This window comes from Elephas maximus, chromosome 3, assembly GCF_024166365.1.
Source record: "Elephas maximus indicus isolate mEleMax1 chromosome 3, mEleMax1 primary haplotype, whole genome shotgun sequence".
NCBI classification, from domain to species: domain Eukaryota; kingdom Metazoa; phylum Chordata; class Mammalia; order Proboscidea; family Elephantidae; genus Elephas; species Elephas maximus.
The window spans coordinates 33,456,423-33,471,478 of NC_064821.1; the positions used below are offsets into that span (position 1 = coordinate 33,456,423).

Below are 15,056 nucleotides of genomic sequence, written 5' to 3' on the forward strand. Positions count from 1 at the left end.
AATCCAGTGATAAGCAGGTTGTTGGATGCTTAAGCAAGAGCCGTTTTGGTGCAATGATGGAGGCAAAAGCCAGTTTGAGTGGGTAGAGGAGGGAGGAGGAGAGACCAAAATATGTAGTATTCATGATTTTTAATAAAGGAGAGACAGCAAGTTACAATGGAGGTAGGAATGATGCTGTTGAGAAAGCGGGACTGAATATACCTGGGATGATAGATAGACAAGAGAATGACAGAAGGTGTAATAAAGTAAATTTACTGAGAAAGCAGGTGGTTTGGAAACCAAAGTGTAGGTGGAAGGATTAACTTTAAAAATGAGGAAGCAAACATGATTTATTCATGGTAACAACATGGAATGAGGTGAGAAGGGCACAGATGCTAAGCGGATGGTGTGACCAAGAGCCCAAAGTCTGCCTGATGTCATCCTACTGTCTTACATTTTCTCCATGAGGAGCAGTAAGAACATCTGCTGGGAAAAAAGGAGGCACTAGAAGGATAAGACATTTGAAGAGTGAAGAATGTTGGAAGGAGCACTTTGTAGAGGGTGGACTAGCAAACGGCTTGATAGACAGGCTGGTGGGCTAATTGAAGTTGGGAGTAAGAATGAGCAGACTGAAGACCTTGTACAATTCGCATAAACACCATGAGTCTTACTTTCTTTGCCTTCCAAATAGGAACATTTAGGGATAACATTCTTGTGATGAACACGTGAACAAAAATGTGAGAAAAGGGTTTGTAAACCTACAAATGCTCGGTCTTATTCATATGCCAGGATTTATCCTTTGCCCTATGTGATTCTCTTCTCTGGTTTTGCAGTATTTGTGGATGCTGAAAATACAAGGAATTAATGCAGATTTTTAAAGAAAGTCTCACATTTATACTTACGTTCTTTTCCTTTTTGCTCTTCATTTAGTGGGTGGCATGCAGTAACTGCAGAATAAAGGATAATGCTGTGATTCTGAGAGTCTCTGCATCACTGTTTCAGATTCTTAGTTCCTGTTTATTTAGTTTACCATAACATCTTTCTCAGCTTGTGTTTTGTCACGCACCACGTGTGGCCCAAGTGGTTGTCCAAAGTATTTAGTGAATGAAGCAATGGTCATGTGCCAGGGTCAAGGTGAGGACAGTCACCCAGTGAGTGAAAGTAAAGGAAGACCTTCGTTAATGAGAGAGAAATGCCTTCAAGGGAGACAAGGAGTGAATGGAGTATGAGTAGCACTGGAGTATCACCTGCCTTAGATTTAGGTTTCCCAGTGTGATAGGCATGTAATACTCAACTGGATCAGTTAGTGGAGTGCTCTGTGAAGATCTTACCACACTGGTTTTGGAGGAGTCAGACATGACCCTGCTGGAGAGCGTGTACATCTCAGATTCTGCTCTCAATTTTCTGATCCCTTTGAACCATTTCCCGTATTGCTCCCAGACCTGCAGAGGCAAAGCATGTTTGGGGTCAGCTCACTGAGAGGGGGGAGGACAAGACTTGTCTTGGGTGAGAGGCGGGCAGTCGTACCTACTGACTAAGGAGGCAGTAGACCAGGAAAATGAAGACGCCCTGCAGGCTGTTGATGATGGTGAGGAAGTAGCCCATGACCTGGGCAGCTGGGCTTACCAGGTATGGCCCAGGATAAAGAGCTGAGAAATTGTTTTAAATGTCAGAATTCTGGGAAGGAAAGAAAAGGAGCACCCAGAGCTCCAAAATCAAGAACATTCTCATCCCTACCCCACAGATGTCCTTGTCCTCCTCTCTTGGTGATGAGTTTTCAGAATGAGTTGTGATCAGCCTTGGCCTTCACTGTCAATGATTCCCCCAAAGGAAAAGCCACTTGGTTTCACAATGGCATTTTGCTGTGGACTGAGTAGGATAACGACACTTTATAATGTGGGCTTCAAAAGAATTATGGTATTTCATGAAACCCCTAACTTTATTCAAGTGACATTACTGAGGATGTACCAGGCCCCTGGAGTCCCCGGGTGGTGCAAACTGTCAACACGCTTGCCTCTAACTGAAAGGTTGGCAGTTTGAATTCACCTAGAGGTGCCTCAGAAGAAAGGCCTGGTAATCTACTTCTGAAAAGCCAGCCACTGAAAAACCTGTGGAGCACACCAGTTATGCTCTGACACACACAGGGTGGCCATGAATCTGAATCGACCCTATGGCAAGTGGATTTTTTTTTACTCTGCACCTGGCTCTGTGATAGGGCCTGGGCACAGGCATGAGAAAGATACAATTTCTGTGTTTCTAGAGGTTAGAGTCTTGTGGGAAAAGAGGAGTAAATAGTCAGTTAAAATGCTTTGTGAATTGCAAGTTACCACAGCCCGGCTCCTATTTAGGACTATTCCTGTCCTTACTCTGTCAATGAACTGATTGAGAGCATGTTTTTCCCAGAATAATTAAAAAAAACTTGTTCCAGTGTAGTCAATTCCTACTCATGGCAACACCATGTGTTACAGAGTAGAACTGATCCATAGGATTTTCTTGGTTGCAATCTTTATGGAAGCAGATCACCAGGCCTTTCTTCTGCAGCATTGATGGGTGAGTTTGAACTTCCAGCCTTTTGGTTAGTAGTTGAGTGCTTAACTGCTTGTGCCACACAGGGAATTCTTTCCAGTACCAAAAAGACCAAACCCATTGCCGTAAAGCCTATTCCAGCTCATAGAGACCTTATTGTTGTTGTTGTTGTTCGGTGCCGACTGGTTGGTTCCGACTCACAGCGACCCTATGCATAACAGAATGAAACACTGTCCGGTCCTGTGCCATCCTTACGATTGTTGTTATGCTTGAGGTCACTGTTGCAGCCACTGTGTCAATCCATCTTGTTGAGGGTCTTCCTCTTCCTCTTTTCTGCTGACCCTGTACTTTGCCAAGCAGGATGTCCTTCTCTAGGGACTGATCCCTCCTGACAACATGTCCAAAGTTTGTAAGACACAGTCTTGCCATCCTTGCTTCTAAGGAGCATTCTGGTTGTACTTCTTCTAAGACAGATTTGTTCGTTCTTTTGGCAGTCCACAGTGTATTCGATATTCTTCACCAAACTAGTTCAAAGGTGTCAATTCTTCTTTGGTCTTCATTATTCATTGTCCAGCTTTCACATGCATATGATGTGATTGAAAATACCATGGCTTGGGTCAGGCGCACCTTAGTCTTCAAGGTGACATCTTTGCCCTTCAGCACTTTAAAGAGGTCCTTTGCAGCAGATGCAATGTGTCATTTGATTTCTTGACTGTTGCTTCCATGGTTGTTGATTGTGAATCTAAGTAAAATGAAACCCTTGACAACTTCAATCTTTTCTCTATTTATCATGATGTTGCTTAGTGGTCCAGTTGTGAGGATTTTTGTTTTCTTTATGTTGATGTGCAATCCATACTGAAGCCTGTGGTCTTTGATCTTCATTAGTGCTTCAAGTCCTTTTCACTTTCAGCAAGCAAGGTTGTGTCATCTGCATAATGTTAATGAGTCTTCCTCCAATCCTGATGCCCCCATTCTTCTTTATATAGTCCAGTGACTCAGATAATTTGCCCAGCATACAGATTGAATAGGTATGGTGAAAGGATACAACCCTGACACACACCTTTCCTGACTTTAAACCATTTGGTATCCCCTTGTTCTGCCTGAACAACTCCCTCTCGATTTATGTAAAGATTCCTCATGAGCACAATTAAGTGTTCCGGAATTCCCAGTCTTCGCAATACTATCCATAATTTCTTATGATCCACACAGTCAAATGCCTTTGCATAGTCCATAAAACAAAGGTAAACATCATTTTGGTATTCTCTGCTTTCAGCCAGGATCCATCTGACATCAGCAATGTTATCCCTGGTTCCACATCCTCTTCTGAAACCAGCCTGAATTTCTGGCAGTTCCCTGTCGATATACTGCTGCAGCCGCTTTTGAATGATCTTCAGCAAAATTTTGCTTGCGTGTGATATTAAGGATAAAAAATAAAAATATTGTTCTATAATTTCCCCATTTGGTTGGATCACCTTTGTTGGGAATAGGCATAAATATGGATCTCTTCCAGTCAGTTGGCCAGGAAGCTCTCTTCCATATTTCTTGGCATAGATGAGTGAGCACCTCCAGTGCTGCCTCTGTTTGTTGAAACATCTCAATAGATATTCCCTCAATTCCTGGAGACTTGTTTTTCCCCAATGCCTTCAGAGCCGCTTGGACTTATTCTTTCAGTATCATGGGTTCCTGATAATACGCCACCTCTTGAAATGGTTGAACACTGACTAATTCTTTTTGGTATAATGACTCTGTGTATTCCTTCCATCTTCTTCTGATACTTCCTCCTTCGTTTAAATATTTTCCCCACAGAATCCTTCACTATTGCAACTCGAGGTGTGTTCTTCCCTTTAGGTTTTCTATCTCCAGCTCTTTGCACCAAAAAGAAAAAACAACCAAACCCAGTGCCGTCGAGTCGATTCAGACTCATAGCAACCCTGTAGGACAGAGTAGAACTGCCCCATAGAGTTTCCAAGGAGCGCCTAGCAGATTTGAACTGCTGACCCTTTGGTTAGGGGCCGTAGCACTTAACCACTCTGCCACCAGGGTTTCTGCTCTTTGCACACGTCATTATAATACTTTGTCTTCTCGAGCCACCCTTTGAGATCTTCTGCTCAGTTCTTTTACTTCATCAATTCTTCCTTTTGCTTTGGCTGCTCGACGTTCGAGAGCAAGTTTCAGAGTCTCCTCTGACATCCACCTTGGTCTTTTCTTTCTTTCCTCTCTTTTCAATGACCTCTTGCTTTCTTCATGTACGATGTCCTTGGTGTCATTCCACAACTCGTCTGCTCTTTGGTCACTAGTGTTCGATGCATCAAGTCTATTCTTCAGATGGTCTCTAAATTCAGGTGGGATGTACTCAAGGTCATATTTTGGCTCTCGTGGGCTTTCTGTGATTTTCTTCAGTTTCAGCTTGAGCTTGCATATGAGCAATTGGTAGTCTGTTCCACAGCCGGCCCCTGTCCTTATTCTGACCGAGGATGTTGAGCTTTTCATCGTCTCTTTCCACAGATGTAGTCAATTTGAATCCTGTGTGTTCCATCTGGTGAGGTCCATGTGTATAGTCGCCGTTTATGTTGGTGAAAGAAGGTATTTGCAATGAAGAAATCGTTGGTCTTGCAAAATTCTATCATTCGATCTCCGGCATTTTTTCTATCACCAAGGCCATATTTTCCAACTACCGATCCTTTTACTTTGTTTCCAACTTCCGCATTCCAATCACCGGTAACTATCAATGCATCTTGATTGCATGTTCGATCAATTTCAGACTGAAGCAGCTGATAAAAACTTCCATTCATCTTGATTGCATGTTCGATCAATTTCAGACTGAAGCAGCTGATAAAAACTTCCATTCATCTTTGGCCTTATTAGTTGGCATCTAAATTTGAATAATAGTTGTATTAACTGGTTTTCCTTGTAGGCGTATGGATATTATCCTATCACTGACAGCATAGTACTTCAGGATAGATCTTGAATCGTTCTTTTTGATGATGAATGCAACACCATTCCTCTTCAAGTTGTCATTCCCAGCATAGTAGACTACATGACTGTCTGATTCGAAATGGCCAGTGCCAGTCCATTTCAGTACACTAATGCCTAGCGTATCGATGTTTATGGGTTTCATTTCATTTTTGACAATTTCCAATTTTCCTAGATTCATACTTTGTACATTCCAGTTTCTGATTATTAATGGATATTTGCAGCTCTTTCTTCTCATTTTGAGTTGTGCCACATCAGCAAATGAAGGTCCTGAAAGCTTTACTCCATCTAAGTCATTAAGATCGACTCTACTTTGAGGAGGCAGCTCTTCCCCAGTCATCTTTTGAGTGCCGTCCAACCTGGGAGCTCATCTTCCAGCGCTATATCAGACAATGTTCCACTGCTATTCATAAGGTTTTTCCTGGCTAATGCTTTTCAGAAATAGACTGCCAGGTCCTAGTCTGTCTTTGTCTGGAAGCTCAGCTGAAACCTGTCCTCCATGGGTGACCCTGCTGGTATCTGAATACCGGTGGCATAGCTTCCAGCATCACGGCAACACACAAGCCCCCACAGTACGACAAACTGACAGATAGGTGGGGGATAGAGACCTTATAGGACAGTGTAAAACTGCCCCATAGGATTTCCAAGGCTGTAATCTTCATGGAAGCAGTCTGCCATGTCTTTCTCCTGCAGAGTGGCTTGTAGGCTTGAACCACCAACTTTTTGGTTAGCGGCCAAGTGCTTAACCACTGTGCCACCAGGGCTTCTTCCTTTTCCAATACCAAAAACCAAACCTGTTGCTTTCAAGTTGATTCTAACTCATACCAACCCTATAGGACAGAGTAGAACAGCCCCATGAGGTTTCCAAGGAGCAGATTGTGGATTTGAACTGCCAACCTTCTGGTTAGCAGCTGGACTTTTAACCACTGAGCCACCAGGATTGCTCCTTTTCCAATGCCCGTAAATCCTGTTGCTGTAGAGCTGATTCTGACTCATAGCGCCCTGAAAGGACAGAGTAGAACTGCCCCATAGAGTTTCCAAGGAATGTCTGGTGGATTCAAACTACTGACCTTTAGGTTAGCAGTTGTAGCACTTAATCACTATGCCACCAGGGTTTCCTCTTTTTCCAAAAAAGCCCATTAATTCTGAACAAAGCTGAGAAAAGCAAAGGGTAGCCATTTCCTCCTAGAGGATGTGATACAAGGATATTGAACCTGATTTCACCAGGTGGAGGAGGGGGTAGGCAGAGAGAAGAACTTGAACATGAATGGAGGTGAGGGCATGAAAGGGCACGCTGGGCTCGGGGAACAGTTACATATTTTCCGGAGAACTTCATAAAGATATAAATGTTTTTTGGACCTTTGTCAATGGATTAACAAATAGTCCCTGTTAATCAGAACAGAGTCAATTCTCTCTGTAGCTTCGGGAGTTGCATGCTGGGGTTATGGACACATGAAATGTTTTTGTCTTGGGTGTCAGTGGAAGACCACAATATCTGAGCTGGCAGCTGAAAAGGGGTGGCCACACCTTTCTTCTTTGGGGTCCTCAGAAGCCCTGAGAAGGGATTTCAGCAGTTTGGAGCTACATGGCCTTGCTCCTTGGAACACACCTTGTCTGGGATGTACACCCTTCACTCCATCTTACCTTGTGTTCTGGAGGGTGGACACATTGCCATTGATCGATGACAAGCCAGAAGGTCATCAGAAAGAAAGCCAAATTCATCTGCAGAAACCCTACAAGATACATGGAATAAATTCCACGCCTGTTAAAACTTCCTCCTAGCTCATCCAACACCAGCATGTAAGAACTTCTATTTTGCAGCAATCATAAGAAACCAAACCAAACACACAGCAACTCAGTGACATAATTGTGCTGTAACTAGGTGACCAACTCATCCTAGTTTTACTGGGACTTTCCCAGCAGTTGCGCTGAAAGTCCCTCATCTCAGAAAACCCCTCAGTCCTGGTTTGAAATGGAAAGACTCACTTTCCAGTCCCAGGAAAACTGGAAGGATTGGTCAATCTCTCTGTAACTCTACTTATACACCTGTCTTTTGAATGACCCTTATCTGGGCAGTAAGAATGCACTGATGTCATCACTCACAGGGAAGATGATGCTGACAGGTCCAAGGAAGGTCCATATAAATCCTTTGTCTGTGTGGAACCAGCGGCTAAGAGGGAGATAGGAACAGATTCAAGAATATATTGACCCTTGTGGATAAAGAATTGACGAATAAATTAACTTATGATTCATTTAACAAATGTTGAGCGTCTCCTGTGTTCAGGATCTGTGCTTGGCTTGGAAGACCCAATCGTGATTAAAGTAGACTGATCTCTGTCCTCAGGTAGATGCCAGCCAGGGGGGGGAAGGCTGGCAATTAGACAACAGCAACAATTAAGAAGGAGTACTGGGGTGGCACAAATGTTTAAGTACTCAGCTACTAGCTGGGAGGTTGATGGTTCAAACCCATCCAGAGGTGCCTTGCTAGACAGATGGTACAGCTGGGTGGGTTCAAATCACTAATCCTTTTTTGTGTGTGTGCTTTAAGTGTAAGTTTATAGTGAATATTAGATTCTCATTCAAAAATTTATACACAAATTGTTTTGTGACATTAGTTGCAATCCTTGCAATGCATCAGCACTCTTCCCCTTTCCCTTTACACCCTGAATTCCCTGTGTCCATTCACCAGATTTCTTGTCAATTCCTACCTTCTCGTCTTTGCTTTTGGGCAAGTGTTGCCCATTTGGTCTTGCATACTTGAGTAAACTAAGAAACACTTTCTCACATGTATTATTGTTTGTTTTATAGGCCTGTCTAATCTTTGGCTGCATCCATTTGTTGAAACATCTCAACTGGTATTCCATCAATTCCTGAGTCTTGTTTTTTGCCAATGCCTTCAGTGTAGTTTGGACTTCTTCCTTCAGTACCATCGGTTCTTGGTCACATGCTACCTCCTGAAATGGTTGAATGCTGACCAATTCTTTTTGGTACAGTGACTCTGTGTATTCCTTCCATCTCCTTTTGATGCTTCCTGGGTCGTTCAGTATTTTGCCTGTAAATTCAAACCAAACCCATTGCCAACTCATAGTGACCCTATAGGACAGAGCAGAACTGCCTCATAAGGTTTCAAGGGAGTGGCTGGTGGATTCGAACTGCCGACCTTTTGGCTAGCAGCTCAAAGCTTAACAATTGGGCCACCAGGGCTCCATTTTGCCCGCAGAATCCTTCAAAATTGCAACTCAAGGCTTGAATTTTTTCATCAGTTCTTTTAGCTTGAGAAACGATGAGCGTGTTCTTCCCTTTTGGTTTTCTAACTCCAATGCACATTTCATTATAATACTTTACTTTGTCTTCTCAAGCCACCCTTTGAAATCTGTTAAGCTCCTTTACTTCATCATTTCTTCCATTCGCTTTAGTTCCTCTGCATTCAAGAGCAAGTTTCAGAGTCTCTTTTGACATCCATTTTAGTCTTTTCTTTCTGTCCTTTTTTTTATGACCTTTTGCCTTCTTCATGTATGATGTCTTTGATATCATCCCATAACTTGTCTGGTTTTTAGTCATTAGTGTTCAATGTGTCAGATCTATTCTTGAGATGGTCTCCAAATTCAAGTGGGATAGACACAAGTTTGTATTTTGGTTCCCATGGACTTGTTTAAATTTTCTTCTGCTTCAACTTAAACTTGCCTTCGAATAATTGACGGTCTGTTCCACAGTTGGTCCCTGGCCTTGTTCTGACGGATGATATTGAGCTTTTCCATTGCCTCTTTCCACAGATGTAGTCAATTTGATTTCTGTATTTTCCATCTGATGAGGTTTACTTGTTTAGCTGACTGTAACAGTGGACTCAAACATAGTAATGACTGTGCAGGATCAAGCAGTGTTTTGTTCTGTTGTACACAGGGTTGCTATGAGTTGGAACCCACTTTATGGCACCTAACAACAACAATCTTTGGCTAAAAGGTGGACTTGGGAGTGGCTTCAGCTCTAAGTTAGCAGGGTGTCCAGTGGCCATAGTCTCCGGGGTTTCTCCAGTCTCTGTCAGACCAGTAAGTCTGCTCTTTTCTTGTGAATTTGAATTTTGTTCTACATTTTCCTCCTGCTCTCTCCAGAACCCTCTATTGTGATCCCTGTCAGAGCAGTCAGTGGTGGTAGCCGGACACCACCTAGTTCTTCTTGGCTCAGACTGGTCTAGGCTGTGGTTCATGTGGTTCCTTAGTCCTTTGGACTGACATTTTCCTTGTGTCTTTAGTTTTCTTCATTCTCCTGTGCTCTGAACATGATGGGACCAACAGATGTATTTTAAATGGCCTCTTGTAAATTTTTAAGACCCCAGATGCTACTTACTACAGTAGGATGTAGAGCATTTTCGTTATGAACTATGTTATGCCAATTGACCTAGATGTCCCCCGAGATCATGGTTCCAACCCTCAGCCCCAGTAACTTGATTCCTCAAGGTGTTTGGATGTGTTTGAGAAGTTTCTATGGCTTTGCCTTTGTCAAGTTGAGTTGACTTCCCTGATATTGTGCATTGTTTTTTCTTCACCAAAGTTAACACTTATCTTTTTTACTATCTAGTTGGAGCCCTGGTAGCTCAATGGTTAAGAGCTCAGCTGCTAATCAAAATGTCAGCAGTTAGAACCCACCAGCCACTCCTTGGAAATCCTATGGGGCAGTTCTAGTTTGTCCTATTGGTCACTATGAGTTGGAATTGACTTTTGGCAACAAGTTTAAATTTTTTTTTTTTTACTAACTAGTTTTAGTTAGTGATTTCCCATCCCCACCCCTCCTCTCCCTCATAACCATCAAAGATTTTTTTTCTGCATGTAAACCTTTTCTTGGGTGTTTATAATAGTGATCTCATACAATATTTGTCGTTTGGTCATTGACCTGTTACACTCAGCATAATGCTGTACAGATTCATCCACGATGCGAGATGTTTCATGGGTTAAACATTGTTCTTTATTGTTCAATAGTATTCCATTGTGCGTACGTACCATAATTTGTTTATCCATTCATCTGTTGATGGGCACTTATGTTGTTGCCATCTTTTTGTTATTGTGAATAATGCTGCAATGAACATGGGTGTGCATATGTCTATTTGTGTGATGGCTTTTATTTTTCTAGGATGTATTCCCAGGACTGCGATTGCTGGATCATATGTTGTTTCTATTTCTAGCTTTTTAAGGACCGGGCAGTGTTTCATTCTGTTGTGCATAGGGTCGCTATGAGTCGGAAGTGACTCGATGACATGTAACAACAACAACTTTTTAAGGAGGTGTGATATCATTTTCCATAGTGTTTGTACCACTTTACGTCCCCACCAACAGTGCAAAAGAATTCCAATCTCCCTGCAACCTCTCCAACATTTGTTATTTTCTGTTTTTTTTTTTTTTCTTGATTAGTGCTAGTAATGTCAGGGTGAGATGTTATCTCATTGTAGTTTTGAACAAATTACCAATCTTTAGATTGGCAGTTGAGCACAAACTGTTTGCACCACTTAGGGACCTAATACAATATTAGTGTATAGTTATGAATATAACACATGACTAGAAGTATATGTATATAATCATAAATACCCTATATAATTCTTCTTTAAAATAATTAAATCTAAAAGATTTAAAGGCAGTCACCCTAACTAATATTGATGTCTGCGGAATGGTAACTTAGTTTTTCTACCCATCATATGTTTGTCACACATGCTTTGGACATATTATCAGGAGGGACCAGTCCCTGGAAAAGGACATCATGCTTGGTAAAGTGGAGGGTCAGCAAAAACGAGGGAGACCTCAGTGAGATGGACTGACACAGTGGCTGCAACAATGGGCTCAAGCATAACAATGCTCATAAGGATGGCTAGGACTGGGCAGTGTTTCGTTCTGATGTACATAGGGTCGCTGGGAGTTGGAACCCACTGGACAGCACCTAACAACAACATCGTACATATTCTAGTGAAACTAAAGTGCTGCACTCATCCTGGTGGTGGCCCCGGTCAAGCTGGAGAGGATAAGCACAGGTAGAATTTGCATTTACTGGGTAGATGTTCCATAAAGGTGAGGTCTGGATGCAGCAGAAATTGCCCCGATCACAGCTGGGACTCCATAGCCCACCAGGAACATGAGCTTCCTTATGTGTCTCCTCACACTGCAGTATTTGACCACCGTAGGGCTTCTCGCAGTGAGGAAGAGGTGCAGGACCTCCAGAAGCATCCAGGTGAAGCAGGCCAGGTAGAGGTAATGTAAGGCACCAGTGATGATGGCACACAGCACCTGGAGGAGGATGGAAAGTCACCCAGAGCAGCCGTCAGGGTGTGTGTGTGTCCCCAGGGCCTCTCTTTATGCCTGCCAATGGGCATAAACCCGATGTATGTGGAGGAGTTGTCAGGAGAGGATGGTTTTCTAGTTGAGTCAGGACTACTTATCCCTCTAACCTTCCTGGGACTTAAGGCCATTTGACTAAGGGATCAAGCACAGCCTGGTTCCATGAGCCCAGCCCCTCCTTAGGGACACCGTCAGTACCTGGGGCTCAGTTCGGTCAATCCCAACGAGGAAGAGGAGGTGGGCCAGGACAAGGCAGAGAAAGAGCTGCAGGTAGAGTGAGGTGATGATGTTCTGGATGGCTTTGCACAGGAGGAAGGTGAGGGCCACCAGGAGAAGGTGCAGCAGAGAGAAGCCCAGCCCCAAGTAGGTCATCACAGCTAGTGTGGGATCTTCCTCCTGGGGCCCAGCAAAGAGGAGTTCACAGTCATACTCTCCTGCTGTGGGTAAAATAGCTTTTCAATAGAATGGTGCACCTTAAAACATGGATTATACCAAGTATGGCAAAAATTAAAAAAATGGGACTTTCATGCACTGCTGATGAGAATGTAAAAAAAAAAGGTAACAACCATTTTGGAAAGGAGTTAGGTAGTTTCTTATGAAGTTATTAAACATACACGTATCATATGAGTCAAAAGGAAATACAAAAGTGTATGTTATTTGGTGGTTTATGCATAAAATATCTCTAGATATTTTATGGACTCCAAAGAAACAGACTTTTTTTTTCTCAGAATGCAACTTTTCATTGGAGAATACGAATGGGAAAGAGATTTTTCAATTTAATCCCTCTGTACGTTTTGAATTGTGATCCATAATAGTAATAAATGACAATAATAAATAATGAAACGTGAATATCTTATTTTTTTAAAGAAATTAAATGAAAAACTTGAGCAATGCATCCTATAGGAAACTGACAGGAGAAAATGTTGTCTTGGAGGGTTGTTTGAATCTCTCTGAGTTCCCATGAGATCTAGCCAATTTGCTAAATTCACTTTAGCCTTATATCCGTGTGAATACTCACTACCCGAAATCATTGAGTGAATCTTAATTCCTGGTGATCCACCTGCTGCACCTGCTCTCACTGGCTCGCCTGACACTTCTGACTTCTCCCATGAGAGACTGAATGACCAAATGGGCAACAGCCAGACCATATAAAAAATCAGAACTCTGACCCACAACTTGTAGCAACCAGTCCAGGGAGTCAAAGTACTTTCTGGAGCTTCCAGCCCAGGAAGCCAAACAATAATCCTGTAGCAATGGGCCCCAAATGTCCAGGGCTTGATTAACAACTGACAGCTTCCTTAATTTTTGTCACTGTTTCAAACTTAGGTCCAACCGGAGAACACCAAGTATGTTCCACTAACAAAACACATAGGACGTACCACCTCTTGTTAACTCATCTCCAGCTTCCCCATGCCAATGGCCTTCAATCAGGGCACACCTGAAGCCTTCTCTTCTTTCCACTATAAAGGTTCCCACTCTCCTGCTTGCCATTGAGTCTCTGCCAAACACAAATGAACGTGGCTGACTCCTTTGCTACAGCAAGCTGTGAATAAAATAACTTGTTTGTTCTTATCTGGGTATCTTTTATCTATCTTATACCCATCAAAACTCTTCCTTTCTGGGCCCTGTAGTTCCAAGTATCCCTGTCCCCATGGGTCCTCTCAATTTTCTCACCTGCACTTTGTAGTTAGCGATGAGGACTGCAAAGCTGCTGAGGTGGGTGCAGTGGCAGGCGGTGCTGTCATCTCTGGTGCCTACCATCCTGCAGCCTCTGGTGGCCTAGCGACCACATCCATCTTTCTCACATTCCCAGAAGAAACAGAGCACCTTCTGCCCTGGCCCAGGGGTCACCGGCTATAGGAATGAGGCATAGTTGTGAGCTGGTGGTCCTGGTGCTCAGAGGTGCTTACCCAAAATTAGCTTGGGAAGGGCTGAAGTTCTTGGGGAAATGATGCAACCTTGGGGGCACCTCTGAGCCCCAAGATGAACTGAGTAGCAAGACTGGCCACAGCCCCTCCACACCTCCTCCTTTTACATGCCTTCCTTATCTCACCGGAACTCGCATGGTGGGAGAATGTGAAGGTGACTGGGGAGCTGAGGTTCTGGGTGTCCTTTTTGCTCAGAAAAGCAGAGATGATGTCTGAGAGCAGGACGAGGGAGACTCCTCATAGCAAGCCCTGCGTGTCTCATATAGTATAGAGCCACCCCAGCCAGCTGCTTGCCTATCCCTGGAGTGGACACCAGGCCTACCTTGAAAGGGCCTGGGAGACAAGGCCAAGGTTGACTTCCTGGAGTCCCACCAGGACCCCTTTCTTCAAAAGCACTTCCTCATCACCTCCTCCTCTCCTTTTGGTCCCACCTACCCCACATTTCCCTTTAATCTTGAATTCTCTGTGCATCACGTCCCTGGCTGTCTTGTCCCACTTCCAGGTCTCAGTGGTCTTCCCCTCCCCCACCTCAGCATTACTGGAGTCACTAGGTTCCTGTGCTGTGTCCCAATTCAGCAGCATCCTTGTTTTCCTCTGGCCAAGGTGGCGCCCCCAGGGCCGCGCTCCTGCACCTCCAGGGACAGTCCTGTAGTGATGGCAGTGGCATGAGGGATGGCAGAAACAGGGTATTGCTTTCAAAACTGGGGTTAAATTTTTCTGTATGCTGGTAAACCACACGGATTTTAAGTGAACTAAGGGTAATGTATGAGTCGGAATCGACTCGACGGCAGTGGGTGGTGGAAGGGTAATGTGGCTGGTGTAATGTTGTTGCTTATTTTTAAAATCTGAAAATCAAATTATCTCCAAAGGTTGTACTTATGTAGAAAGCATTTTACTAACATTGCATAATCTCAAGAAAAGGAAGGAAATGCTAATGGGTGAGACAAGGTTTCTGCTGAAATGACATTTATAACTCTAGTCCAAAGGTTTTACAAATTGAAAACAGTGAACTACCCAGATTAATAACATCTGATTTCTTTCAGTTCATTTTTCAGTCATATGCTGAATTTTCTTAAATCTATGCCATCTACTGATGACTTTGGCTTGTGTTGATATATTTTTTCTCTGCTTTGTGAATTGTCTGTTTTTAATATGTTGTAGCTTCAACCTAAGGCGACTGGGTGGCACAATAGTTAAGCACTCAGTTGTTAACTGCAAGGTCAACAGTTTGAACCCACCCAGCCCCTCTGTGAGAGAAAGATCTGGTGATCTGCTCTAGTAAAGATTATAGCCTAGGAAACTCTATGGGGCAGCCCTACTCTGTCCTATGGGG

At 43.3% G+C, this 15,056-nt stretch overlaps 1 pseudogene; it reads right to left on the bottom strand.

Moving 5' to 3' along the window:
• Positions 1–429: 429 nt before the first annotated feature.
• LOC126071215 (adhesion G protein-coupled receptor E2-like) lies at positions 430–14,305 on the bottom strand (annotated as a pseudogene).
• Positions 14,306–15,056: the final 751 nt, after the last annotated feature.